At 48.4% G+C, this 27,732-nt stretch overlaps 13 non-coding genes and 2 pseudogenes across 13 annotated transcripts; all 15 read left to right on the forward strand.

The window, feature by feature from the left end:
• The first annotated feature begins 137 nt into the window (after window positions 1-137).
• LOC142281771 (U2 spliceosomal RNA) lies at window positions 138-227 on the forward strand (annotated as a pseudogene).
• A 5,440-nt stretch (window positions 228-5,667) lies between these two features.
• LOC142281769 (U2 spliceosomal RNA) lies at window positions 5,668-5,869 on the forward strand (annotated as a pseudogene).
• Window positions 5,870-7,250: 1,381 nt separating this feature from the next.
• On the forward strand, window positions 7,251-7,441 carry LOC142281772 (U2 spliceosomal RNA). Its single transcript, XR_012743799.1, has one exon. It is a non-coding gene; the product is annotated as a U2 spliceosomal RNA (small nuclear RNA).
• A 1,387-nt stretch (window positions 7,442-8,828) lies between these two features.
• On the forward strand, window positions 8,829-9,019 carry LOC142281760 (U2 spliceosomal RNA). Its single transcript, XR_012743790.1, has one exon. It is a non-coding gene; the product is annotated as a U2 spliceosomal RNA (small nuclear RNA).
• Window positions 9,020-10,406: 1,387 nt separating this feature from the next.
• On the forward strand, window positions 10,407-10,597 carry LOC142281773 (U2 spliceosomal RNA). The gene has a single exon (XR_012743800.1). It is a non-coding gene; the product is annotated as a U2 spliceosomal RNA (small nuclear RNA).
• A 1,387-nt stretch (window positions 10,598-11,984) lies between these two features.
• Window positions 11,985-12,175, forward strand: LOC142281774 (U2 spliceosomal RNA). The gene has a single exon (XR_012743801.1). It is a non-coding gene; the product is annotated as a U2 spliceosomal RNA (small nuclear RNA).
• Window positions 12,176-13,562: 1,387 nt separating this feature from the next.
• On the forward strand, window positions 13,563-13,753 carry LOC142281775 (U2 spliceosomal RNA). The gene has a single exon (XR_012743802.1). It is a non-coding gene; the product is annotated as a U2 spliceosomal RNA (small nuclear RNA).
• Window positions 13,754-15,938: 2,185 nt separating this feature from the next.
• Window positions 15,939-16,134, forward strand: LOC142281770 (U2 spliceosomal RNA). Its single transcript, XR_012743798.1, has one exon. It is a non-coding gene; the product is annotated as a U2 spliceosomal RNA (small nuclear RNA).
• Window positions 16,135-17,521: 1,387 nt separating this feature from the next.
• LOC142281761 (U2 spliceosomal RNA) lies at window positions 17,522-17,712 on the forward strand. Its single transcript, XR_012743791.1, has one exon. It is a non-coding gene; the product is annotated as a U2 spliceosomal RNA (small nuclear RNA).
• A 1,387-nt stretch (window positions 17,713-19,099) lies between these two features.
• Window positions 19,100-19,290, forward strand: LOC142281762 (U2 spliceosomal RNA). The gene has a single exon (XR_012743792.1). It is a non-coding gene; the product is annotated as a U2 spliceosomal RNA (small nuclear RNA).
• Window positions 19,291-20,677: 1,387 nt separating this feature from the next.
• On the forward strand, window positions 20,678-20,868 carry LOC142281763 (U2 spliceosomal RNA). Its single transcript, XR_012743793.1, has one exon. It is a non-coding gene; the product is annotated as a U2 spliceosomal RNA (small nuclear RNA).
• Window positions 20,869-22,255: 1,387 nt separating this feature from the next.
• On the forward strand, window positions 22,256-22,446 carry LOC142281768 (U2 spliceosomal RNA). Its single transcript, XR_012743797.1, has one exon. It is a non-coding gene; the product is annotated as a U2 spliceosomal RNA (small nuclear RNA).
• A 1,387-nt stretch (window positions 22,447-23,833) lies between these two features.
• On the forward strand, window positions 23,834-24,024 carry LOC142281764 (U2 spliceosomal RNA). The gene has a single exon (XR_012743794.1). It is a non-coding gene; the product is annotated as a U2 spliceosomal RNA (small nuclear RNA).
• Window positions 24,025-25,411: 1,387 nt separating this feature from the next.
• On the forward strand, window positions 25,412-25,602 carry LOC142281765 (U2 spliceosomal RNA). Its single transcript, XR_012743795.1, has one exon. It is a non-coding gene; the product is annotated as a U2 spliceosomal RNA (small nuclear RNA).
• Window positions 25,603-26,989: 1,387 nt separating this feature from the next.
• LOC142281767 (U2 spliceosomal RNA) lies at window positions 26,990-27,180 on the forward strand. The gene has a single exon (XR_012743796.1). It is a non-coding gene; the product is annotated as a U2 spliceosomal RNA (small nuclear RNA).
• Window positions 27,181-27,732: the final 552 nt, after the last annotated feature.

Here is a 27,732-nt window from a genome sequence, read left to right on the forward strand (position 1 = left end):
AAGCAGCCTTTTCAAGGGTTGGCTTGGGTGACAAAATGTCTTGTGTAGGCGTGGGTTTGTCTCCCTCTCGCTCTCTCTCCCTAAGATGTGTCCGGCATAGGCCAGGGTGCCACTCGAGGCCCAAACCAATTCTGGTTATCGCTTCTCGGCCTTTTGGCTAAGATCAAGTGTAGTATCTGTTCTTATCAGAACAAACTGAGCTAGCTACACTTGACGAGATACGATCAGGGAGACGAGCTCCGAAGCCCAGCCGAGACCGGAAGAGGGAGATCGGACGGAAGAAGAGCTTGGCAGAAAGAAGCAAGAAGACAAAGGCTCGGAGAAGACTTGGGGAGACCAGAGGAACTTCGAGGAGGAACACAGCGGGAGAAGACACCCGGAGAAGAATCCAAGATCCAGCTCCGGGAACTCAAGCAGGAACCAGCCATGGCAAGCAAGCCAGAGAAGGCAGCCAAGAAGGCTCAGGACCCAGGGACCTCCAGGAAGGCTCATCCAGAGGCTTCTTCGGCCCAAGAGGCCCCTACCTCCGACGCCAGCCAGCCGGAGGGAGCCCGGACGCCGCCTGAAAAGGCTCCAACCCTGGAGCCTTGGATGCGGCAGACGGTCGCCCTGAAGCTAAAGGCGGTGGATGGTAGGTTGCCGGACATGTCCAGCGACGTGTTCTGCAAGAAGATGATTCTGGATCAGGGCTTCTCCAGGGCGGAAACCCTGAGTGTCCAGACCTTCATGACTGGCATTTTTCTGGTAACCTTTGCCACGGTGAATGCCTGCAGGAGATACTGGGAGGCGATGAACGCAGCGATGCCGGACTCCCCTTTTCATTCTTTTTTAGGATCCTGTCCTATACAGAGGGATGAGAAGAGGATCACGGTCTCCATGCGGAACCCGCACACCCCAGGAAGAGACATCTCCACGTTCCTGGGACGTCTCTGCACAGTGGTGAGGGAGCCATCCCACATCCTTAACGGCAATGGATTCTGGACGGGTAAGTGGTCAGTAACCGTTCGACTCTACAGGGAACCAGCATCCGAGGATGGTCTCCAGCACCTGCCCCCGACATTCTCTCTGGGAAACTCCTTTGGTCTCATCTACTACCCGGACATGCCACACAACTGCAGGAAATGTGGCGGGAAAGGGCATTCGATGAAGACCTGCAAGGAGGACGCCTGCAGGGTTTGCCGGGTGACGGGACACAGCTCCAAGGACTGCCCAAAGAAGAAGACTTGCAACCTATGTGGACAGGCGGACCACCTTTACAAGGACTGCCCACAGCGGGAGAAATCCTGGGCAAGGGTTGCCGCGGTGACCCAGTATCGGGTAGTCACAGCTTCGTCGACCAAGGCAGCTACGACCAAGGCCACAGAGGCCAAGGACAAGGCGGCCAAGAACCCGGCGACCGTGGCTCCAGCCGATGCCCCAGCAGCCACGGAGTCCAGGAAAAAGGGTAAGAAAACTGTTGCCCCCTCCCTGGTCCCCCCCCCTGTCACCCCTGTCCAAACCCCTCCCCCCCCGGCCAACCCTACTGAGGATTCCACTACCTCCACCTCATTTCCCTACTCCTCAGTTGGTCTCCTCACCCCCCCCCCAAAGCCCACTCTACCTCCCCAGACCATGAGAGCAGAGGACCTCAGCACTCTTGCACTTTTCACCGAGGAGGATTTTCCAGCTCTTGTCTCCTCAGGTACAGGCCAAAGGAAAAGGAAGGTGGAAGATAGTCCTGTCGCAGAACCTTCCAAGCTGTTCATTGTGGATCCCAATCCACCCCAGGAAGAGGAGGATGGCCTCCTCCCAGAACCGGACGTGTTGGAGCAGATGGTGGAGTCCCTTGTGGCCGAAGAAGAAATGGAGGAGTCGGAAGCCACTGAGGCACCATCCCTGCTCGATCAGCTAGAAGAAGAGGGTCTGCTGGAGATACCCTTACCAGCAGGTGCCAAAGAGGAAGAACCGCCCGACCGGAGTGGTAACTAAGGCACACCGCCTGCGCTAACTTTCTCTTTCCTCCAATGACTGCTAACATTAACACCTTTTCCATTAATGTTAGGAGCATCAGAGACAAGTTCCGACGTCAGACAATTTTTGCGTTCCTTAACACTCAGTCTAGTGATGTATTTTTCCTGCAGGAATGCTCCCTTCCCTCCTCTAGGTCCTTCAACCATCTGGCCAGGGAGTGGACCCATGGCCCATCCTACTGGTCCGGCGGAGGCGACTGTAGGTCCGCGGGGGTCGCCGTGCTGATCAGGGGAAGCGCCTTCACATTGGACTCTGTTCAGGAAATCGTCTGCGGCAGGTTACTGCTCGTGGATGGCACCTGGGCGGGAGAACCTGTCAGGTTCATCAATGTGTACGCTTCTCCTGTGAAGAGCGATCGACTGGAGCTCCTCCAAGCCCTGCGCCCTCAGCTCGCTACCGCCAGGACGGTAGTGATGGCCGGGGATTTCAACTGCCCGATTGAGGAGGATGGACGCAGTTCTGGAACGGCTGCCAAGTTGGACGTCACATCCAAACTGCTCATTGAGATGGTGACCGAAGCCTCTCTTGTGGACGTTGTTGGCTCCATCGGACACGGATCCGTGAACTATTCATGGTGCCGATCCGATGGCTCGCTGCGTTCCAGGATTGACTTTGTGTTTACCTCTCGGGCGGTTGGGCGGAGTGGGCACTCGATGGTCCCCTGCTTCTTCTCTGACCACAGAGCCATTCACTTTCAAGGTGTGCTGGGCCATGGCTTCCCCATTGGCCCGGGCTCCTGGAAGCTGAACTGCTCTCTGCTGGAAAAGGGTGAGATTCTGGAGGAGCTTAGAGCTGCCTACTCCACGTGGCGGGCCTACAAGGCGGGCTTCCAGTCTGTTTCTGACTGGTGGGAATACGTTAAACTCGAGTTCCGTTTCTTCTTTCAGGCAAAGAGTCAACAACAGGCGGGTCTGAAGAGGAGGGACTTCAGGAGACTCCAGCGTGAGCTGCGTTCCCTGCAGGACCTTCTTCGATGCGGCTGGGACGTGAGAGAGGAGCTGGAGGAGACTAAGAGGAGCCTGAAAAGGCACTTCGAGGAGGAGTCCGAGCGAATTGTCTTCCGTTCCAAAGTGGAGAACCTGGAGAAGGGTGAGAAATGTAACTCGTTCTTTTTCAGGAAACTCCACGCCGGTCACACGCCCATGAATGAACTACGAGACGAGAGTGGCAGCATGCGACGCGGGAAAGAGAACGTGATGAAGGTCGTCAGCGACTTCTACAGCGAACTCTACGCCCGCAAGACTACTGACCCCGAGGCCGCCGATAAGTTCCTGTCAGGTATCACTAACCATCTTGACCCTGCAGACGCGGCGGCCATAGATGTTCCTCTGACGGTGGACGAGCTGCTCTCGGCCGCCAAATCCTTTAGTTCTGGCAGGACACCGGGCAGTGACGGCCTCCCAGCAGAGCTCTATGTAGCGCTGGGAGACCTAATCTGTCCGGACCTGTTAGGGCTGTATGAGGAGATGGTGGTGGAGGGCAGAATGCCTCCATCTCTGAGGGAAGGAATGGTCACGATCCTGTACAAGCGTAAAGGAGAGAGGTGCGACCTGAAGAATTGGCGTCCCATCACCCTTCTGAACGTCGACTACAAGATCCTGGCCAAGACGATGGCAACGAGATTGAAGACTGTTATCGGACGGATCATCCACCCGGATCAGACCTGCGGCATCCCCGGACGTCGCATCGCAGACAGCCTGGCTCTCATGCGGGACACGGTCGAGTACATCAAAGCCCGCCGGGTGCACGCAGCCCTGATCTCGTTGGATCAGGAAAAGGCCTTCGACCGTGTTTCCCATGAGTTCCTGGGCAAAGCTCTGCACAGGTTAGGTTTGGGTAACATGTTTTGCTTGTATGTCCAACTAATGTATTTTGATATTCACAGCTCGGTGTTGGTAAACGGCTGGAAGACTGACCCCTTCCCGGTCCTCTCAGGGGTCAGACAAGGCTGTCCTCTGTCACCTCTTCTTTTTGTTTGTGTTATAGAACTCTTTGCAGAGGCTATCCGGCGGAATGGAGAGATCAGAGGGATCACCGCACCAGGACCAGAACGCTTCGAGGTCAAGTGCTCGCTCTACATGGACGACGTGACCGTCTTCTGCGCGGACCGGCGCTCAGTCGACACCCTCGTCCAGACCTGTGAGACCTTCGGACGGGCTTCGGGAGCCAAAGTCAACTGCGGGAAGTCGGAAGCCATGCTCTTCGGGGACTGGCAGCCGGCCTCTTCCGCCCCCTTCCCTTTCAGCATCCAGCCGGATTTCATCAAGGTTCTTGGAGTCTGGTTCGGGAAGGAAGGAGCAGCCCTCAAGTCCTGGGAGGAACGCTTGACCAAGATCACCCAACGGATCGGTCTGTGGAGCCTCAGACGCCTCACCTGTGAGGGCAAAGCACTGGTCCTGCGTAACGAGGTACTGCCCGTGCTGCAGTACACGGCCCAGGCCTGGCCCCCCCTTGCCACCGTGTGCAGGGCCATTACCAGGACGGTGTTTCGTTTTGTCTGGGGATCCAAGATGGACAGAGTAAGGCGGAGCATCATGTACAAGGATCCTCGCAAGGGTGGGAAGGGCGTACCCGATATCCCCACCCTCCTGCGATCCTCCTTCGTATGTGACTGCGTTCGCCGAACTCTGCGAGTCAAGAGAGGTTCCGCGGGTGAGTCCATGTCTCGCTTCTTCCTGCTCCCCCTTTGGAGACGGTTAGGCTGGGACAAGTGGGACAGCTCCTTCCCCTACAACTGGACGGCGCCATGGTTCTACGGAGACGTGGTTCGGTTTGTGAGGGAACACCAACTGGAGGGACTCAAGCCTGATTTGTGGAAGCCAAAGACTATCCACAAACTCATCAGAGCCAAGGACGAAATGGAGAACATTCCAGGACTTCATCACGACACACTGGAGACTGTTTGGACAAACGTGTCATCGGCTGGATTGACCAACGGGCACAAGGACTTGTCATGGATGGCGATACAGGGCGGACTGCCCGTCCGGTCATTCATGCACGCCCGGAACCTGTGCAAAACCCGGTACTGCCCAAGGTGCCCCTTCGTGGAGGAAACATCGCTGCACGCCTTTTGGGACTGCCGTTTCGCACAGCGCCTGTTGGTTGCCCTGGAGGATGACCTGAGGAACTCCGTCCCCAGAGGGAGCCTATCGTACCATTCCGTACTTTATGGACTCTTCCCTGGGACTCACACCGTTGGAGCCATCCAGGAGGCTTGGCGCCTTATGAACTGCTTTAAGGACGCTATTTGGGTCGCCAGGAACCGGCTCATCTTGAAGAGGGAGAGGATGTCTATCCAGGATTGCCGCAGGCTGATCCACAGCCTGCTCAGAGACTATTCCATCATGGACAGTCCGGACGACAGCGCCGAGGAGGAGGTTTAGACCTCTTCCATGCCCCCTCCCTCCTTTTCCCGTTATGTGCGTCTTTCAATAAAGCTTCGGGCCTGTGATTTCCCCACCCTATCCCCCTTTTCCCCTACCCCCATCCCCCAATCGCCGGTTCGTCGTTATTTATTGTCTAACTTTTTCTTTCAGCTTGAGTGTTATGGATAAGCATAGGAGCGTGATGTATAGTTTAGTGCGTCGTACTCTATGGCTATGTAAGAAGGATTGTATATTTCTGTGTGTACGGGGCTGCGGCACTGTACACGGTTTGTTACCTTTTTGTGAGTAGTGCATGATAATAAAGATGCTGTTAAATCAAATCTGTTCTTATCAGTTTAATATCTGATACGTCCCCTATCTGGGGACCATATATTAAATGGATTTTTAGAACAGGGAGATGGAAAAAGAGCTTGCTCTGTCCACTCCACGCATTGACCTGGTATTGCAGTACCTCCAGGAACGGTGCACCCCTTCTTAACCCAGTTTCCAAAAGCAGAACTCAATTCACCTGATTCATATTAGCCCGATTTAATGAATTGGAAGAAAGCATACGTCTTCATATGCACCTCAATTTGGCCCATTCACTTTTCACACTTCCTCCTTTTGTTTTTTATCTTTCACACTTTTGACTTTCTTTATTCATCCAAATAGCAAACTCATCACCACTCAACCTGACCAACTCGGCTATGTCCCCGTGCTGCAGTTCTCTGTCTTATCTAGATCATTTGCAATTGAATGGAATAGATCCCTTTTGGACAAAGTGGATTCACCTGCTGCTGCAGTGACCACAGGTGTGATAACATCTAGAATTGGCATCTGGTGCGATCTCTCCGCTTCCACTCCAAAGAAAGTTACCTGTTTATTCCTATCATGCATTGGTTTTTGGGGTTTTCTTTGAGTAATGATGATCTCTTTAGTAGTCTGTTGGCGCCCTCTCCTGGAGGAATAGTTTGCTTGCTCTTGGACATTCTAAAAGAGAGGTCATGATAGACATTGAGCTTCTGAGCTCAATTGGGGACAGTCATGGGTGATGAATGTTTGCAACCTACTGCGAAGCCTCATACCGCAATATAAGGAACGTCAAATACTAAGAAAGGGCGGCCTATGAAAGAATTACTAATAAGTACACTTAAACGGCTAATTGGGAATAGAAAAACTGTAAAAAGCCCTCTGAGAAAGCCCCCCTCTAACCTTTGATAGTAAGCTTTTCTGTAGTCTGCCTGTTGATGTATTTTCCGTTTGAACTGTGCACAACATGAAGAGACGGAACACTGGCGGCTTGTCACAATGCCCCCCGATGACATCACAATAGCGCTGCTGCCTAGAAAACAAGCTGCGCAGAAGAAGTTGTTCTTTGGGTGGGAGGGTGGGCTAGTGGAAGGAGGGGGCAATCTCTTTTTTTCCCGGGTGGTAGGGGGATGACAGGAGAAGGGAAGCGGGTGGTGAGAAAGGTACAGAGGGCAGGGTTTGGGGGCTGGGAAGGAAAGGGAAAAGATTAGGGTTTGGGGATGATGAAAGGGCTTTCTACGGGTAAGGATGGCAAAGGGTGGCAGTGACGGAAAGTCAGGCAACCTGTCCTGTCCGTCTTTTTGTATCGTGAATTGGAAAGACTGCAAGGGGGAGGGGAGTTGCTTGCGCCCTAAAGGAGGAGTTATTCAGATTCATTGCAGTGGGCGGCGGCTGCAAAACGCACCATTCTTCTTGTTTTGGCTCTGCAAAGCAGCCTTTTCAAGGGTTGGCTTGGGTGACAAAATGTCTTGTGTAGGCGTGGGTTTGTCTCCCTCTCGCTCTCTCTCCCTAAGATGTGTCCGGCATAGGCCAGGGTGCCACTCGAGGCCCAAACCAATTCTGGTTATCGCTTCTCGGCCTTTTGGCTAAGATCAAGTGTAGTATCTGTTCTTATCAGTTTAATATCTGATACGTCCCCTATCTGGGGACCATATATTAAATGGATTTTTAGAACAGGGAGATGGAAAAAGAGCTTGCTCTGTCCACTCCACGCATTGACCTGGTATTGCAGTACCTCCAGGAACGGTGCACCCCTTCTTAACCCAGTTTCCAAAAGCAGAACTCAATTCACCTGATTCATATTAGCCCGATTTAATGAATTGGAAGAAAGCATACGTCTTCATATGCACCTCAATTTGGCCCATTCACTTTTCACACTTCCTCCTTTTGTTTTTTATCTTTCACACTTTTGACTTTCTTTATTCATCCAAATAGCAAACTCATCACCACTCAACCTGACCAACTCGGCTATGTCCCCGTGCTGCAGTTCTCTGTCTTATCTAGATCATTTGCAATTGAATGGAATAGATCCCTTTTGGACAAAGTGGATTCACCTGCTGCTGCAGTGACCACAGGTGTGATAACATCTAGAATTGGCATCTGGTGCGATCTCTCCGCTTCCACTCCAAAGAAAGTTACCTGTTTATTCCTATCATGCATTGGTTTTTGGGGTTTTCTTTGAGTAATGATGATCTCTTTAGTAGTCTGTTGGCGCCCTCTCCTGGAGGAATAGTTTGCTTGCTCTTGGACATTCTAAAAGAGAGGTCATGATAGACATTGAGCTTCTGAGCTCAATTGGGGACAGTCATGGGTGATGAATGTTTGCAACCTACTGCGAAGCCTCATACCGCAATATAAGGAACGTCAAATACTAAGAAAGGGCGGCCTATGAAAGAATTACTACTTTCAATAAGTACACTTAAACGGCTAATTGGGAATAGAAAAACTGTAAAAAGCCCTCTGAGAAAGCCCCCCTCTAACCTTTGATAGTAAGCTTTTCTGTAGTCTGCCTGTTGATGTATTTTCCGTTTGAACTGTGCACAACATGAAGAGACGGAACACTGGCGGCTTGTCACAATGCCCCCCGATGACATCACAATAGCGCTGCTGCCTAGAAAACAAGCTGCGCAGAAGAAGTTGTTCTTTGGGTGGGAGGGTGGGCTAGTGGAAGGAGGGGGCAATCTCTTTTTTTCCCGGGTGGTAGGGGGATGACAGGAGAAGGGAAGCGGGTGGTGAGAAAGGTACAGAGGGCAGGGTTTGGGGGCTGGGAAGGAAAGGGAAAAGATTAGGGTTTGGGGATGATGAAAGGGCTTTCTACGGGTAAGGATGGCAAAGGGTGGCAGTGACGGAAAGTCAGGCAACCTGTCCTGTCCGTCTTTTTGTATCGTGAATTGGAAAGACTGCAAGGGGGAGGGGAGTTGCTTGCGCCCTAAAGGAGGAGTTATTCAGATTCATTGCAGTGGGCGGCGGCTGCAAAACGCACCATTCTTCTTGTTTTGGCTCTGCAAAGCAGCCTTTTCAAGGGTTGGCTTGGGTGACAAAATGTCTTGTGTAGGCGTGGGTTTGTCTCCCTCTCGCTCTCTCTCCCTAAGATGTGTCCGGCATAGGCCAGGGTGCCACTCGAGGCCCAAACCAATTCTGGTTATCGCTTCTCGGCCTTTTGGCTAAGATCAAGTGTAGTATCTGTTCTTATCAGTTTAATATCTGATATGTCCCCTATCTGGGGACCATATATTAAATGGATTTTTAGAACAGGGAGATGGAAAAAGAGCTTGCTCTGTCCACTCCACGCATTGACCTGGTATTGCAGTACCTCCAGGAACGGTGCACCCCTTCTTAACCCAGTTTCCAAAAGCAGAACTCAATTCACCTGATTCATATTAGCCCGATTTAATGAATTGGAAGAAAGCATACGTCTTCATATGCACCTCAATTTGGCCCATTCACTTTTCACACTTCCTCCTTTTGTTTTTTATCTTTCACACTTTTGACTTTCTTTATTCATCCAAATAGCAAACTCATCACCACTCAACCTGACCAACTCGGCTATGTCCCCGTGCTGCAGTTCTCTGTCTTATCTAGATCATTTGCAATTGAATGGAATAGATCCCTTTTGGACAAAGTGGATTCACCTGCTGCTGCAGTGACCACAGGTGTGATAACATCTAGAATTGGCATCTGGTGCGATCTCTCCGCTTCCACTCCAAAGAAAGTTACCTGTTTATTCCTATCATGCATTGGTTTTTGGGGTTTTCTTTGAGTAATGATGATCTCTTTAGTAGTCTGTTGGCGCCCTCTCCTGGAGGAATAGTTTGCTTGCTCTTGGACATTCTAAAAGAGAGGTCATGATAGACATTGAGCTTCTGAGCTCAATTGGGGACAGTCATGGGTGATGAATGTTTGCAACCTACTGCGAAGCCTCATACCGCAATATAAGGAACGTCAAATACTAAGAAAGGGCGGCCTATGAAAGAATTACTACTTTCAATAAGTACACTTAAACGGCTAATTGGGAATAGAAAAACTGTAAAAAGCCCTCTGAGAAAGCCCCCCTCTAACCTTTGATAGTAAGCTTTTCTGTAGTCTGCCTGTTGATGTATTTTCCGTTTGAACTGTGCACAACATGAAGAGACGGAACACTGGCGGCTTGTCACAATGCCCCCCGATGACATCACAATAGCGCTGCTGCCTAGAAAACAAGCTGCGCAGAAGAAGTTGTTCTTTGGGTGGGAGGGTGGGCTAGTGGAAGGAGGGGGCAATCTCTTTTTTTCCCGGGTGGTAGGGGGATGACAGGAGAAGGGAAGCGGGTGGTGAGAAAGGTACAGAGGGCAGGGTTTGGGGGCTGGGAAGGAAAGGGAAAAGATTAGGGTTTGGGGATGATGAAAGGGCTTTCTACGGGTAAGGATGGCAAAGGGTGGCAGTGACGGAAAGTCAGGCAACCTGTCCTGTCCGTCTTTTTGTATCGTGAATTGGAAAGACTGCAAGGGGGAGGGGAGTTGCTTGCGCCCTAAAGGAGGAGTTATTCAGATTCATTGCAGTGGGCGGCGGCTGCAAAACGCACCATTCTTCTTGTTTTGGCTCTGCAAAGCAGCCTTTTCAAGGGTTGGCTTGGGTGACAAAATGTCTTGTGTAGGCGTGGGTTTGTCTCCCTCTCGCTCTCTCTCCCTAAGATGTGTCCGGCATAGGCCAGGGTGCCACTCGAGGCCCAAACCAATTCTGGTTATCGCTTCTCGGCCTTTTGGCTAAGATCAAGTGTAGTATCTGTTCTTATCAGTTTAATATCTGATACGTCCCCTATCTGGGGACCATATATTAAATGGATTTTTAGAACAGGGAGATGGAAAAAGAGCTTGCTCTGTCCACTCCACGCATTGACCTGGTATTGCAGTACCTCCAGGAACGGTGCACCCCTTCTTAACCCAGTTTCCAAAAGCAGAACTCAATTCACCTGATTCATATTAGCCCGATTTAATGAATTGGAAGAAAGCATACGTCTTCATATGCACCTCAATTTGGCCCATTCACTTTTCACACTTCCTCCTTTTGTTTTTTATCTTTCACACTTTTGACTTTCTTTATTCATCCAAATAGCAAACTCATCACCACTCAACCTGACCAACTCGGCTATGTCCCCGTGCTGCAGTTCTCTGTCTTATCTAGATCATTTGCAATTGAATGGAATAGATCCCTTTTGGACAAAGTGGATTCACCTGCTGCTGCAGTGACCACAGGTGTGATAACATCTAGAATTGGCATCTGGTGCGATCTCTCCGCTTCCACTCCAAAGAAAGTTACCTGTTTATTCCTATCATGCATTGGTTTTTGGGGTTTTCTTTGAGTAATGATGATCTCTTTAGTAGTCTGTTGGCGCCCTCTCCTGGAGGAATAGTTTGCTTGCTCTTGGACATTCTAAAAGAGAGGTCATGATAGACATTGAGCTTCTGAGCTCAATTGGGGACAGTCATGGGTGATGAATGTTTGCAACCTACTGCGAAGCCTCATACCGCAATATAAGGAACGTCAAATACTAAGAAAGGGCGGCCTATGAAAGAATTACTACTTTCAATAAGTACACTTAAACGGCTAATTGGGAATAGAAAAACTGTAAAAAGCCCTCTGAGAAAGCCCCCCTCTAACCTTTGATAGTAAGCTTTTCTGTAGTCTGCCTGTTGATGTATTTTCCGTTTGAACTGTGCACAACATGAAGAGACGGAACACTGGCGGCTTGTCACAATGCCCCCCGATGACATCACAATAGCGCTGCTGCCTAGAAAACAAGCTGCGCAGAAGAAGTTGTTCTTTGGGTGGGAGGGTGGGCTAGTGGAAGGAGGGGGCAATCTCTTTTTTTCCCGGGTGGTAGGGGGATGACAGGAGAAGGGAAGCGGGTGGTGAGAAAGGTACAGAGGGCAGGGTTTGGGGGCTGGGAAGGAAAGGGAAAAGATTAGGGTTTGGGGATGATGAAAGGGCTTTCTACGGGTAAGGATGGCAAAGGGTGGCAGTGACGGAAAGTCAGGCAACCTGTCCTGTCCGTCTTTTTGTATCGTGAATTGGAAAGACTGCAAGGGGGAGGGGAGTTGCTTGCGCCCTAAAGGAGGAGTTATTCAGATTCATTGCAGTGGGCGGCGGCTGCAAAACGCACCATTCTTCTTGTTTTGGCTCTGCAAAGCAGCCTTTTCAAGGGTTGGCTTGGGTGACAAAATGTCTTGTGTAGGCGTGGGTTTGTCTCCCTCTCGCTCTCTCTCCCTAAGATGTGTCCGGCATAGGCCAGGGTGCCACTCGAGGCCCAAACCAATTCTGGTTATCGCTTCTCGGCCTTTTGGCTAAGATCAAGTGTAGTATCTGTTCTTATCAGTTTAATATCTGATACGTCCCCTATCTGGGGACCATATATTAAATGGATTTTTAGAACAGGGAGATGGAAAAAGAGCTTGCTCTGTCCACTCCACGCATTGACCTGGTATTGCAGTACCTCCAGGAACGGTGCACCCCTTCTTAACCCAGTTTCCAAAAGCAGAACTCAATTCACCTGATTCATATTAGCCCGATTTAATGAATTGGAAGAAAGCATACGTCTTCATATGCACCTCAATTTGGCCCATTCACTTTTCACACTTCCTCCTTTTGTTTTTTATCTTTCACACTTTTGACTTTCTTTATTCATCCAAATAGCAAACTCATCACCACTCAACCTGACCAACTCGGCTATGTCCCCGTGCTGCAGTTCTCTGTCTTATCTAGATCATTTGCAATTGAATGGAATAGATCCCTTTTGGACAAAGTGGATTCACCTGCTGCTGCAGTGACCACAGGTGTGATAACATCTAGAATTGGCATCTGGTGCGATCTCTCCGCTTCCACTCCAAAGAAAGTTACCTGTTTATTCCTATCATGCATTGGTTTTTGGGGTTTTCTTTGAGTAATGATGATCTCTTTAGTAGTCTGTTGGCGCCCTCTCCTGGAGGAATAGTTTGCTTGCTCTTGGACATTCTAAAAGAGAGGTCATGATAGACATTGAGCTTCTGAGCTCAATTGGGGACAGTCATGGGTGATGAATGTTTGCAACCTACTGCGAAGCCTCATACCGCAATATAAGGAACGTCAAATACTAAGAAAGGGCGGCCTATGAAAGAATTACTACTTTCAATAAGTACACTTAAACGGCTAATTGGGAATAGAAAAACTGTAAAAAGCCCTCTGAGAAAGCCCCCCTCTAACCTTTGATAGTAAGCTTTTCTGTAGTCTGCCTGTTGATGTATTTTCCGTTTGAACTGTGCACAACATGAAGAGACGGAACACTGGCGGCTTGTCACAATGCCCCCCGATGACATCACAATAGCGCTGCTGCCTAGAAAACAAGCTGCGCAGAAGAAGTTGTTCTTTGGGTGGGAGGGTGGGCTAGTGGAAGGAGGGGGCAATCTCTTTTTTTCCCGGGTGGTAGGGGGATGACAGGAGAAGGGAAGCGGGTGGTGAGAAAGGTACAGAGGGCAGGGTTTGGGGGCTGGGAAGGAAAGGGAAAAGATTAGGGTTTGGGGATGATGAAAGGGCTTTCTACGGGTAAGGATGGCAAAGGGTGGCAGTGACGGAAAGTCAGGCAACCTGTCCTGTCCGTCTTTTTGTATCGTGAATTGGAAAGACTGCAAGGGGGAGGGGAGTTGCTTGCGCCCTAAAGGAGGAGTTATTCAGATTCATTGCAGTGGGCGGCGGCTGCAAAACGCACCATTCTTCTTGTTTTGGCTCTGCAAAGCAGCCTTTTCAAGGGTTGGCTTGGGTGACAAAATGTCTTGTGTAGGCGTGGGTTTGTCTCCCTCTCGCTCTCTCTCCCTAAGATGTGTCCGGCATAGGCCAGGGTGCCACTCGAGGCCCAAACCAATTCTGGTTATCGCTTCTCGGCCTTTTGGCTAAGATCAAGTGTAGTATCTGTTCTTATCAGTTTAATATCTGATACGTCCCCTATCTGGGGACCATATATTAAATGGATTTTTAGAACAGGGAGATGGAAAAAGAGCTTGCTCTGTCCACTCCACGCATTGACCTGGTATTGCAGTACCTCCAGGAACGGTGCACCCCTTCTTAACCCAGTTTCCAAAAGCAGAACTCAATTCACCTGATTCATATTAGCCCGATTTAATGAATTGGAAGAAAGCATACGTCTTCATATGCACCTCAATTTGGCCCATTCACTTTTCACACTTCCTCCTTTTGTTTTTTATCTTTCACACTTTTGACTTTCTTTATTCATCCAAATAGCAAACTCATCACCACTCAACCTGACCAACTCGGCTATGTCCCCGTGCTGCAGTTCTCTGTCTTATCTAGATCATTTGCAATTGAATGGAATAGATCCCTTTTGGACAAAGTGGATTCACCTGCTGCTGCAGTGACCACAGGTGTGATAACATCTAGAATTGGCATCTGGTGCGATCTCTCCGCTTCCACTCCAAAGAAAGTTACCTGTTTATTCCTATCATGCATTGGTTTTTGGGGTTTTCTTTGAGTAATGATGATCTCTTTAGTAGTCTGTTGGCGCCCTCTCCTGGAGGAATAGTTTGCTTGCTCTTGGACATTCTAAAAGAGAGGTCATGATAGACATTGAGCTTCTGAGCTCAATTGGGGACAGTCATGGGTGATGAATGTTTGCAACCTACTGCGAAGCCTCATACCGCAATATAAGGAACGTCAAATACTAAGAAAGGGCGGCCTATGAAAGAATTACTACTTTCAATAAGTACACTTAAACGGCTAATTGGGAATAGAAAAACTGTAAAAAGCCCTCTGAGAAAGCCCCCCTCTAACCTTTGATAGTAAGCTTTTCTGTAGTCTGCCTGTTGATGTATTTTCCGTTTGAACTGTGCACAACATGAAGAGACGGAACACTGGCGGCTTGTCACAATGCCCCCCGATGACATCACAATAGCGCTGCTGCCTAGAAAACAAGCTGCGCAGAAGAAGTTGTTCTTTGGGTGGGAGGGTGGGCTAGTGGAAGGAGGGGGCAATCTCTTTTTTTCCCGGGTGGTAGGGGGATGACAGGAGAAGGGAAGCGGGTGGTGAGAAAGGTACAGAGGGCAGGGTTTGGGGGCTGGGAAGGAAAGGGAAAAGATTAGGGTTTGGGGATGATGAAAGGGCTTTCTACGGGTAAGGATGGCAAAGGGTGGCAGTGACGGAAAGTCAGGCAACCTGTCCTGTCCGTCTTTTTGTATCGTGAATTGGAAAGACTGCAAGGGGGAGGGGAGTTGCTTGCGCCCTAAAGGAGGAGTTATTCAGATTCATTGCAGTGGGCGGCGGCTGCAAAACGCACCATTCTTCTTGTTTTGGCTCTGCAAAGCAGCCTTTTCAAGGGTTGGCTTGGGTGACAAAATGTCTTGTGTAGGCGTGGGTTTGTCTCCCTCTCGCTCTCTCTCCCTAAGATGTGTCCGGCATAGGCCAGGGTGCCACTCGAGGCCCAAACCAATTCTGGTTATCGCTTCTCGGCCTTTTGGCTAAGATCAAGTGTAGTGTTGTTCGAAGAGATGGTTTAAGCTCCAGGCCACCTTAGTACAATGATACAATGCACACTGGAAGGTTGCGCTTGCTAGTACTCTGGGTGGATAGTATATTCATCTAGAGGAAAACATGGCCCTACCAGGATCGAGGCTATTAGACTGAGTAAGGGTGGGGGGCTATGGTACAACGTGCCCCAGGACTGACGACCCTGGAGTGAGTCTGAGCTTGCTGGCTTGGGACCCCGGCAAGCCTTGGGCTCTGTAGCACACCGTACCTTGCCTTTTCATACTTTTTGAGCATATTACCCTATCCCGGCCTTCTGGCTAGGAAGGGAAATTTTTATAATCCCGGTCGGAGGTCTGGTCAGCTTTGGGCTGAGAAACTAACACCCGGTTGGAGGTCTGGGTCAGCTTCGGCTGAGAAACCAACACCCGGTTGGAGGTCTGGGTCAGCTTCGGCTGAGAAACCAACACCCGGTTGGAGGTCCGGTTAGCCTTGGGCTGAGAAACCAACACCGGTTGACGGTCCGGGCAGTTTCGGCTGCCAAACCAACAACTAGTAGCTCTCTACTCCACTTGGGTAAGATGCCTGGGTGGACGCTGGGAGCAACGACAAGGCTCAACCAGGCTTCGGCTTGGGGGAGCACCGAAGATCCCTGACCCTTGCTGTGGCCTTCTGGCTCGGAGGGACGGGGTTGATTTTTGGGGACCCTCTCCTCACGGTGGGGTCCACACGAATCCTAGCCTTTGCACTGTTTTTGGTGTGACTTCGGTCATGCATTTTTTGTGGTGCTTTGGAAAGCTTCATTAAATCAAAATCTGTTCTTATCAGTTTAATATCTGATACGTCCCCTATCTGGGGACCATATATTAAATGGATTTTTAGAACAGGGAGATGGAAAAAGAGCTTGCTCTGTCCACTCCACGCATTGACCTGGTATTGCAGTACCTCCAGGAACGGTGCACCCCTTCTTAACCCAGTTTCCAAAAGCAGAACTCAATTCACCTGATTCATATTAGCCCGATTTAATGAATTGGAAGAAAGCATACGTCTTCATATGCACCTCAATTTGGCCCATTCACTTTTCACACTTCCTCCTTTTGTTTTTTATCTTTCACACTTTTGACTTTCTTTATTCATCCAAATAGCAAACTCATCACCACTCAACCTGACCAACTCGGCTATGTCCCCGTGCTGCAGTTCTCTGTCTTATCTAGATCATTTGCAATTGAATGGAATAGATCCCTTTTGGACAAAGTGGATTCACCTGCTGCTGCAGTGACCACAGGTGTGATAACATCTAGAATTGGCATCTGGTGCGATCTCTCCGCTTCCACTCCAAAGAAAGTTACCTGTTTATTCCTATCATGCATTGGTTTTTGGGGTTTTCTTTGAGTAATGATGATCTCTTTAGTAGTCTGTTGGCGCCCTCTCCTGGAGGAATAGTTTGCTTGCTCTTGGACATTCTAAAAGAGAGGTCATGATAGACATTGAGCTTCTGAGCTCAATTGGGGACAGTCATGGGTGATGAATGTTTGCAACCTACTGCGAAGCCTCATACCGCAATATAAGGAACGTCAAATACTAAGAAAGGGCGGCCTATGAAAGAATTACTACTTTCAATAAGTACACTTAAACGGCTAATTGGGAATAGAAAAACTGTAAAAAGCCCTCTGAGAAAGCCCCCCTCTAACCTTTGATAGTAAGCTTTTCTGTAGTCTGCCTGTTGATGTATTTTCCGTTTGAACTGTGCACAACATGAAGAGACGGAACACTGGCGGCTTGTCACAATGCCCCCCGATGACATCACAATAGCGCTGCTGCCTAGAAAACAAGCTGCGCAGAAGAAGTTGTTCTTTGGGTGGGAGGGTGGGCTAGTGGAAGGAGGGGGCAATCTCTTTTTTTCCCGGGTGGTAGGGGGATGACAGGAGAAGGGAAGCGGGTGGTGAGAAAGGTACAGAGGGCAGGGTTTGGGGGCTGGGAAGGAAAGGGAAAAGATTAGGGTTTGGGGATGATGAAAGGGCTTTCTACGGGTAAGGATGGCAAAGGGTGGCAGTGACGGAAAGTCAGGCAACCTGTCCTGTCCGTCTTTTTGTATCGTGAATTGGAAAGACTGCAAGGGGGAGGGGAGTTGCTTGCGCCCTAAAGGAGGAGTTATTCAGATTCATTGCAGTGGGCGGCGGCTGCAAAACGCACCATTCTTCTTGTTTTGGCTCTGCAAAGCAGCCTTTTCAAGGGTTGGCTTGGGTGACAAAATGTCTTGTGTAGGCGTGGGTTTGTCTCCCTCTCGCTCTCTCTCCCTAAGATGTGTCCGGCATAGGCCAGGGTGCCACTCGAGGCCCAAACCAATTCTGGTTATCGCTTCTCGGCCTTTTGGCTAAGATCAAGTGTAGTATCTGTTCTTATCAGTTTAATATCTGATACGTCCCCTATCTGGGGACCATATATTAAATGGATTTTTAGAACAGGGAGATGGAAAAAGAGCTTGCTCTGTCCACTCCACGCATTGACCTGGTATTGCAGTACCTCCAGGAACGGTGCACCCCTTCTTAACCCAGTTTCCAAAAGCAGAACTCAATTCACCTGATTCATATTAGCCCGATTTAATGAATTGGAAGAAAGCATACGTCTTCATATGCACCTCAATTTGGCCCATTCACTTTTCACACTTCCTCCTTTTGTTTTTTATCTTTCACACTTTTGACTTTCTTTATTCATCCAAATAGCAAACTCATCACCACTCAACCTGACCAACTCGGCTATGTCCCCGTGCTGCAGTTCTCTGTCTTATCTAGATCATTTGCAATTGAATGGAATAGATCCCTTTTGGACAAAGTGGATTCACCTGCTGCTGCAGTGACCACAGGTGTGATAACATCTAGAATTGGCATCTGGTGCGATCTCTCCGCTTCCACTCCAAAGAAAGTTACCTGTTTATTCCTATCATGCATTGGTTTTTGGGGTTTTCTTTGAGTAATGATGATCTCTTTAGTAGTCTGTTGGCGCCCTCTCCTGGAGGAATAGTTTGCTTGCTCTTGGACATTCTAAAAGAGAGGTCATGATAGACATTGAGCTTCTGAGCTCAATTGGGGACAGTCATGGGTGATGAATGTTTGCAACCTACTGCGAAGCCTCATACCGCAATATAAGGAACGTCAAATACTAAGAAAGGGCGGCCTATGAAAGAATTACTACTTTCAATAAGTACACTTAAACGGCTAATTGGGAATAGAAAAACTGTAAAAAGCCCTCTGAGAAAGCCCCCCTCTAACCTTTGATAGTAAGCTTTTCTGTAGTCTGCCTGTTGATGTATTTTCCGTTTGAACTGTGCACAACATGAAGAGACGGAACACTGGCGGCTTGTCACAATGCCCCCCGATGACATCACAATAGCGCTGCTGCCTAGAAAACAAGCTGCGCAGAAGAAGTTGTTCTTTGGGTGGGAGGGTGGGCTAGTGGAAGGAGGGGGCAATCTCTTTTTTTCCCGGGTGGTAGGGGGATGACAGGAGAAGGGAAGCGGGTGGTGAGAAAGGTACAGAGGGCAGGGTTTGGGGGCTGGGAAGGAAAGGGAAAAGATTAGGGTTTGGGGATGATGAAAGGGCTTTCTACGGGTAAGGATGGCAAAGGGTGGCAGTGACGGAAAGTCAGGCAACCTGTCCTGTCCGTCTTTTTGTATCGTGAATTGGAAAGACTGCAAGGGGGAGGGGAGTTGCTTGCGCCCTAAAGGAGGAGTTATTCAGATTCATTGCAGTGGGCGGCGGCTGCAAAACGCACCATTCTTCTTGTTTTGGCTCTGCAAAGCAGCCTTTTCAAGGGTTGGCTTGGGTGACAAAATGTCTTGTGTAGGCGTGGGTTTGTCTCCCTCTCGCTCTCTCTCCCTAAGATGTGTCCGGCATAGGCCAGGGTGCCACTCGAGGCCCAAACCAATTCTGGTTATCGCTTCTCGGCCTTTTGGCTAAGATCAAGTGTAGTATCTGTTCTTATCAGTTTAATATCTGATACGTCCCCTATCTGGGGACCATATATTAAATGGATTTTTAGAACAGGGAGATGGAAAAAGAGCTTGCTCTGTCCACTCCACGCATTGACCTGGTATTGCAGTACCTCCAGGAACGGTGCACCCCTTCTTAACCCAGTTTCCAAAAGCAGAACTCAATTCACCTGATTCATATTAGCCCGATTTAATGAATTGGAAGAAAGCATACGTCTTCATATGCACCTCAATTTGGCCCATTCACTTTTCACACTTCCTCCTTTTGTTTTTTATCTTTCACACTTTTGACTTTCTTTATTCATCCAAATAGCAAACTCATCACCACTCAACCTGACCAACTCGGCTATGTCCCCGTGCTGCAGTTCTCTGTCTTATCTAGATCATTTGCAATTGAATGGAATAGATCCCTTTTGGACAAAGTGGATTCACCTGCTGCTGCAGTGACCACAGGTGTGATAACATCTAGAATTGGCATCTGGTGCGATCTCTCCGCTTCCACTCCAAAGAAAGTTACCTGTTTATTCCTATCATGCATTGGTTTTTGGGGTTTTCTTTGAGTAATGATGATCTCTTTAGTAGTCTGTTGGCGCCCTCTCCTGGAGGAATAGTTTGCTTGCTCTTGGACATTCTAAAAGAGAGGTCATGATAGACATTGAGCTTCTGAGCTCAATTGGGGACAGTCATGGGTGATGAATGTTTGCAACCTACTGCGAAGCCTCATACCGCAATATAAGGAACGTCAAATACTAAGAAAGGGCGGCCTATGAAAGAATTACTACTTTCAATAAGTACACTTAAACGGCTAATTGGGAATAGAAAAACTGTAAAAAGCCCTCTGAGAAAGCCCCCCTCTAACCTTTGATAGTAAGCTTTTCTGTAGTCTGCCTGTTGATGTATTTTCCGTTTGAACTGTGCACAACATGAAGAGACGGAACACTGGCGGCTTGTCACAATGCCCCCCGATGACATCACAATAGCGCTGCTGCCTAGAAAACAAGCTGCGCAGAAGAAGTTGTTCTTTGGGTGGGAGGGTGGGCTAGTGGAAGGAGGGGGCAATCTCTTTTTTTCCCGGGTGGTAGGGGGATGACAGGAGAAGGGAAGCGGGTGGTGAGAAAGGTACAGAGGGCAGGGTTTGGGGGCTGGGAAGGAAAGGGAAAAGATTAGGGTTTGGGGATGATGAAAGGGCTTTCTACGGGTAAGGATGGCAAAGGGTGGCAGTGACGGAAAGTCAGGCAACCTGTCCTGTCCGTCTTTTTGTATCGTGAATTGGAAAGACTGCAAGGGGGAGGGGAGTTGCTTGCGCCCTAAAGGAGGAGTTATTCAGATTCATTGCAGTGGGCGGCGGCTGCAAAACGCACCATTCTTCTTGTTTTGGCTCTGCAAAGCAGCCTTTTCAAGGGTTGGCTTGGGTGACAAAATGTCTTGTGTAGGCGTGGGTTTGTCTCCCTCTCGCTCTCTCTCCCTAAGATGTGTCCGGCATAGGCCAGGGTGCCACTCGAGGCCCAAACCAATTCTGGTTATCGCTTCTCGGCCTTTTGGCTAAGATCAAGTGTAGTATCTGTTCTTATCAGTTTAATATCTGATACGTCCCCTATCTGGGGACCATATATTAAATGGATTTTTAGAACAGGGAGATGGAAAAAGAGCTTGCTCTGTCCACTCCACGCATTGACCTGGTATTGCAGTACCTCCAGGAACGGTGCACCCCTTCTTAACCCAGTTTCCAAAAGCAGAACTCAATTCACCTGATTCATATTAGCCCGATTTAATGAATTGGAAGAAAGCATACGTCTTCATATGCACCTCAATTTGGCCCATTCACTTTTCACACTTCCTCCTTTTGTTTTTTATCTTTCACACTTTTGACTTTCTTTATTCATCCAAATAGCAAACTCATCACCACTCAACCTGACCAACTCGGCTATGTCCCCGTGCTGCAGTTCTCTGTCTTATCTAGATCATTTGCAATTGAATGGAATAGATCCCTTTTGGACAAAGTGGATTCACCTGCTGCTGCAGTGACCACAGGTGTGATAACATCTAGAATTGGCATCTGGTGCGATCTCTCCGCTTCCACTCCAAAGAAAGTTACCTGTTTATTCCTATCATGCATTGGTTTTTGGGGTTTTCTTTGAGTAATGATGATCTCTTTAGTAGTCTGTTGGCGCCCTCTCCTGGAGGAATAGTTTGCTTGCTCTTGGACATTCTAAAAGAGAGGTCATGATAGACATTGAGCTTCTGAGCTCAATTGGGGACAGTCATGGGTGATGAATGTTTGCAACCTACTGCGAAGCCTCATACCGCAATATAAGGAACGTCAAATACTAAGAAAGGGCGGCCTATGAAAGAATTACTACTTTCAATAAGTACACTTAAACGGCTAATTGGGAATAGAAAAACTGTAAAAAGCCCTCTGAGAAAGCCCCCCTCTAACCTTTGATAGTAAGCTTTTCTGTAGTCTGCCTGTTGATGTATTTTCCGTTTGAACTGTGCACAACATGAAGAGACGGAACACTGGCGGCTTGTCACAATGCCCCCCGATGACATCACAATAGCGCTGCTGCCTAGAAAACAAGCTGCGCAGAAGAAGTTGTTCTTTGGGTGGGAGGGTGGGCTAGTGGAAGGAGGGGGCAATCTCTTTTTTTCCCGGGTGGTAGGGGGATGACAGGAGAAGGGAAGCGGGTGGTGAGAAAGGTACAGAGGGCAGGGTTTGGGGGCTGGGAAGGAAAGGGAAAAGATTAGGGTTTGGGGATGATGAAAGGGCTTTCTACGGGTAAGGATGGCAAAGGGTGGCAGTGACGGAAAGTCAGGCAACCTGTCCTGTCCGTCTTTTTGTATCGTGAATTGGAAAGACTGCAAGGGGGAGGGGAGTTGCTTGCGCCCTAAAGGAGGAGTTATTCAGATTCATTGCAGTGGGCGGCGGCTGCAAAACGCACCATTCTTCTTGTTTTGGCTCTGCAAAGCAGCCTTTTCAAGGGTTGGCTTGGGTGACAAAATGTCTTGTGTAGGCGTGGGTTTGTCTCCCTCTCGCTCTCTCTCCCTAAGATGTGTCCGGCATAGGCCAGGGTGCCACTCGAGGCCCAAACCAATTCTGGTTATCGCTTCTCGGCCTTTTGGCTAAGATCAAGTGTAGTATCTGTTCTTATCAGTTTAATATCTGATACGTCCCCTGTCTGGGGACCATATATTAAATGGATTTTTAGAACAGGGAGATGGAAAAAGAGCTTGCTCTGTCCACTCCACGCATTGACCTGGTATTGCAGTACCTCCAGGAACGGTGCACCCCTTCTTAACCCAGTTTCCAAAAGCAGAACTCAATTCACCTGATTCATATTAGCCCGATTTAATGAATTGGAAGAAAGCATACGTCTTCATATGCACCTCAATTTGGCCCATTCACTTTTCACACTTCCTCCTTTTGTTTTTTATCTTTCACACTTTTGACTTTCTTTATTCATCCAAATAGCAAACTCATCACCACTCAACCTGACCAACTCGGCTATGTCCCCGTGCTGCAGTTCTCTGTCTTATCTAGATCATTTGCAATTGAATGGAATAGATCCCTTTTGGACAAAGTGGATTCACCTGCTGCTGCAGTGACCACAGGTGTGATAACATCTAGAATTGGCATCTGGTGCGATCTCTCCGCTTCCACTCCAAAGAAAGTTACCTGTTTATTCCTATCATGCATTGGTTTTTGGGGTTTTCTTTGAGTAATGATGATCTCTTTAGTAGTCTGTTGGCGCCCTCTCCTGGAGGAATAGTTTGCTTGCTCTTGGACATTCTAAAAGAGAGGTCATGATAGACATTGAGCTTCTGAGCTCAATTGGGGACAGTCATGGGTGATGAATGTTTGCAACCTACTGCGAAGCCTCATACCGCAATATAAGGAACGTCAAATACTAAGAAAGGGCGGCCTATGAAAGAATTACTACTTTCAATAAGTACACTTAAACGGCTAATTGGGAATAGAAAAACTGTAAAAAGCCCTCTGAGAAAGCCCCCCTCTAACCTTTGATAGTAAGCTTTTCTGTAGTCTGCCTGTTGATGTATTTTCCGTTTGAACTGTGCACAACATGAAGAGACGGAACACTGGCGGCTTGTCACAATGCCCCCCGATGACATCACAATAGCGCTGCTGCCTAGAAAACAAGCTGCGCAGAAGAAGTTGTTCTTTGGGTGGGAGGGTGGGCTAGTGGAAGGAGGGGGCAATCTCTTTTTTTCCCGGGTGGTAGGGGGATGACAGGAGAAGGGAAGCGGGTGGTGAGAAAGGTACAGAGGGCAGGGTTTGGGGGCTGGGAAGGAAAGGGAAAAGATTAGGGTTTGGGGATGATGAAAGGGCTTTCTACGGGTAAGGATGGCAAAGGGTGGCAGTGACGGAAAGTCAGGCAACCTGTCCTGTCCGTCTTTTTGTATCGTGAATTGGAAAGACTGCAAGGGGGAGGGGAGTTGCTTGCGCCCTAAAGGAGGAGTTATTCAGATTCATTGCAGTGGGCGGCGGCTGCAAAACGCACCATTCTTCTTGTTTTGGCTCTGCAAAGCAGCCTTTTCAAGGGTTGGCTTGGGTGACAAAATGTCTTGTGTAGGCGTGGGTTTGTCTCCCTCTCGCTCTCTCTCCCTAAGATGTGTCCGGCATAGGCCAGGGTGCCACTCGAGGCCCAAACCAATTCTGGTTATCGCTTCTCGGCCTTTTGGCTAAGATCAAGTGTAGTATCTGTTCTTATCAGTTTAATATCTGATACGTCCCCTATCTGGGGACCATATATTAAATGGATTTTTAGAACAGGGAGATGGAAAAAGAGCTTGCTCTGTCCACTCCACGCATTGACCTGGTATTGCAGTACCTCCAGGAACGGTGCACCCCTTCTTAACCCAGTTTCCAAAAGCAGAACTCAATTCACCTGATTCATATTAGCCCGATTTAATGAATTGGAAGAAAGCATACGTCTTCATATGCACCTCAATTTGGCCCATTCACTTTTCACACTTCCTCCTTTTGTTTTTTATCTTTCACACTTTTGACTTTCTTTATTCATCCAAATAGCAAACTCATCACCACTCAACCTGACCAATTCGGCTATGTCCCCGTGCTGCAGTTCTCTGTCTTATCTAGATCATTTGCAATTGAATGGAATAGATCCCTTTTGGACAAAGTGGATTCACCTGCTGCTGCAGTGACCACAGGTGTGATAACATCTAGAATTGGCATCTGGTGCGATCTCTCCGCTTCCACTCCAAAGAAAGTTACCTGTTTATTCCTATCATGCATTGGTTTTTGGGGTTTTCTTTGAGTAATGATGATCTCTTTAGTAGTCTGTTGGCGCCCTCTCCTGGAGGAATAGTTTGCTTGCTCTTGGACATTCTAAAAGAGAGGTCATGATAGACATTGAGCTTCTGAGCTCAATTGGGGACAGTCATGGGTGATGAATGTTTGCAACCTACTGCGAAGCCTCATACCGCAATATAAGGAACGTCAAATACTAAGAAAGGGCGGCCTATGAAAGAATTACTACTTTCAATAAGTACACTTAAACGGCTAATTGGGAATAGAAAAACTGTAAAAAGCCCTCTGAGAAAGCCCCCCTCTAACCTTTGATAGTAAGCTTTTCTGTAGTCTGCCTGTTGATGTATTTTCCGTTTGAACTGTGCACAACATGAAGAGACGGAACACTGGCGGCTTGTCACAATGCCCCCCGATGACATCACAATAGCGCTGCTGCCTAGAAAACAAGCTGCGCAGAAGAAGTTGTTCTTTGGGTGGGAGGGTGGGCTAGTGGAAGGAGGGGGCAATCTCTTTTTTTCCCGGGTGGTAGGGGGATGACAGGAGAAGGGAAGCGGGTGGTGAGAAAGGTACAGAGGGCAGGGTTTGGGGGCTGGGAAGGAAAGGGAAAAGATTAGGGTTTGGGGATGATGAAAGGGCTTTCTACGGGTAAGGATGGCAAAGGGTGGCAGTGACGGAAAGTCAGGCAACCTGTCCTGTCCGTCTTTTTGTATCGTGAATTGGAAAGACTGCAAGGGGGAGGGGAGTTGCTTGCGCCCTAAAGGAGGAGTTATTCAGATTCATTGCAGTGGGCGGCGGCTGCAAAACGCACCATTCTTCTTGTTTTGGCTCTGCAAAGCAGCCTTTTCAAGGGTTGGCTTGGGTGACAAAATGTCTTGTGTAGGCGTGGGTTTGTCTCCCTCTCGCTCTCTCTCCCTAAGATGTGTCCGGCATAGGCCAGGGTGCCACTCGAGGCCCAAACCAATTCTGGTTATCGCTTCTCGGCCTTTTGGCTAAGATCAAGTGTAGTATCTGTTCTTATCAGTTTAATATCTGATACGTCCCCTATCTGGGGACCATATATTAAATGGATTTTTAGAACAGGGAGATGGAAAAAGAGCTTGCTCTGTCCACTCCACGCATTGACCTGGTATTGCAGTACCTCCAGGAACGGTGCACCCCTTCTTAACCCAGTTTCCAAAAGCAGAACTCAATTCACCTGATTCATATTAGCCCGATTTAATGAATTGGAAGAAAGCATACGTCTTCATATGCACCTCAATTTGGCCCATTCACTTTTCACACTTCCTCCTTTTGTTTTTTATCTTTCACACTTTTGACTTTCTTTATTCATCCAAATAGCAAACTCATCACCACTCAACCTGACCAACTCGGCTATGTCCCCGTGCTGCAGTTCTCTGTCTTATCTAGATCATTTGCAATTGAATGGAATAGATCCCTTTTGGACAAAGTGGATTCACCTGCTGCTGCAGTGACCACAGGTGTGATAACATCTAGAATTGGCATCTGGTGCGATCTCTCCGCTTCCACTCCAAAGAAAGTTACCTGTTTATTCCTATCATGCATTGGTTTTTGGGGTTTTCTTTGAGTAATGATGATCTCTTTAGTAGTCTGTTGGCGCCCTCTCCTGGAGGAATAGTTTGCTTGCTCTTGGACATTCTAAAAGAGAGGTCATGATAGACATTGAGCTTCTGAGCTCAATTGGGGACAGTCATGGGTGATGAATGTTTGCAACCTACTGCGAAGCCTCATACCGCAATATAAGGAACGTCAAATACTAAGAAAGGGCGGCCTATGAAAGAATTACTACTTTCAATAAGTACACTTAAACGGCTAATTGGGAATAGAAAAACTGTAAAAAGCCCTCTGAGAAAGCCCCCCTCTAACCTTTGATAGTAAGCTTTTCTGTAGTCTGCCTGTTGATGTATTTTCCGTTTGAACTGTGCACAACATGAAGAGACGGAACACTGGCGGCTTGTCACAATGCCCCCCGATGACATCACAATAGCGCTGCTGCCTAGAAAACAAGCTGCGCAGAAGAAGTTGTTCTTTGGGTGGGAGGGTGGGCTAGTGGAAGGAGGGGGCAATCTCTTTTTTTCCCGGGTGGTAGGGGGATGACAGGAGAAGGGAAGCGGGTGGTGAGAAAGGTACAGAGGGCAGGGTTTGGGGGCTGGGAAGGAAAGGGAAAAGATTAGGGTTTGGGGATGATGAAAGGGCTTTCTACGGGTAAGGATGGCAAAGGGTGGCAGTGACGGAAAGTCAGGCAACCTGTCCTGTCCGTCTTTTTGTATCGTGAATTGGAAAGACTGCAAGGGGGAGGGGAGTTGCTTGCGCCCTAAAGGAGGAGTTATTCAGATTCATTGCAGTGGGCGGCGGCTGCAAAACGCACCATTCTTCTTGTTTTGGCTCTGCAAAGCAGCCTTTTCAAGGGTTGGCTTGGGTGACAAAATGTCTTGTGTAGGCGTGGGTTTGTCTCCCTCTCGCTCTCTCTCCCTAAGATGTGTCCGGCATAGGCCAGGGTGCCACTCGAGGCCCAAACCAATTCTGGTTATCGCTTCTCGGCCTTTTGGCTAAGATCAAGTGTAGTATCTGTTCTTATCAGTTTAATATCTGATACGTCCCCTATCTGGGGACCATATATTAAATGGATTTTTAGAACAGGGAGATGGAAAAAGAGCTTGCTCTGTCCACTCCACGCATTGACCTGGTATTGCAGTACCTCCAGGAACGGTGCACCCCTTCTTAACCCAGTTTCCAAAAGCAGAACTCAATTCACCTGATTCATATTAGCCCGATTTAATGAATTGGAAGAAAGCATACGTCTTCATATGCACCTCAATTTGGCCCATTCACTTTTCACACTTCCTCCTTTTGTTTTTTATCTTTCACACTTTTGACTTTCTTTATTCATCCAAATAGCAAACTCATCACCACTCAACCTGACCAACTCGGCTATGTCCCCGTGCTGCAGTTCTCTGTCTTATCTAGATCATTTGCAATTGAATGGAATAGATCCCTTTTGGACAAAGTGGATTCACCTGCTGCTGCAGTGACCACAGGTGTGATAACATCTAGAATTGGCATCTGGTGCGATCTCTCCGCTTCCACTCCAAAGAAAGTTACCTGTTTATTCCTATCATGCATTGGTTTTTGGGGTTTTCTTTGAGTAATGATGATCTCTTTAGTAGTCTGTTGGCGCCCTCTCCTGGAGGAATAGTTTGCTTGCTCTTGGACATTCTAAAAGAGAGGTCATGATAGACATTGAGCTTCTGAGCTCAATTGGGGACAGTCAT

This window comes from Anomaloglossus baeobatrachus, unplaced genomic scaffold, assembly GCF_048569485.1.
Source record: "Anomaloglossus baeobatrachus isolate aAnoBae1 unplaced genomic scaffold, aAnoBae1.hap1 Scaffold_4833, whole genome shotgun sequence".
Lineage (NCBI taxonomy): Eukaryota > Metazoa > Chordata > Amphibia > Anura > Aromobatidae > Anomaloglossus > Anomaloglossus baeobatrachus.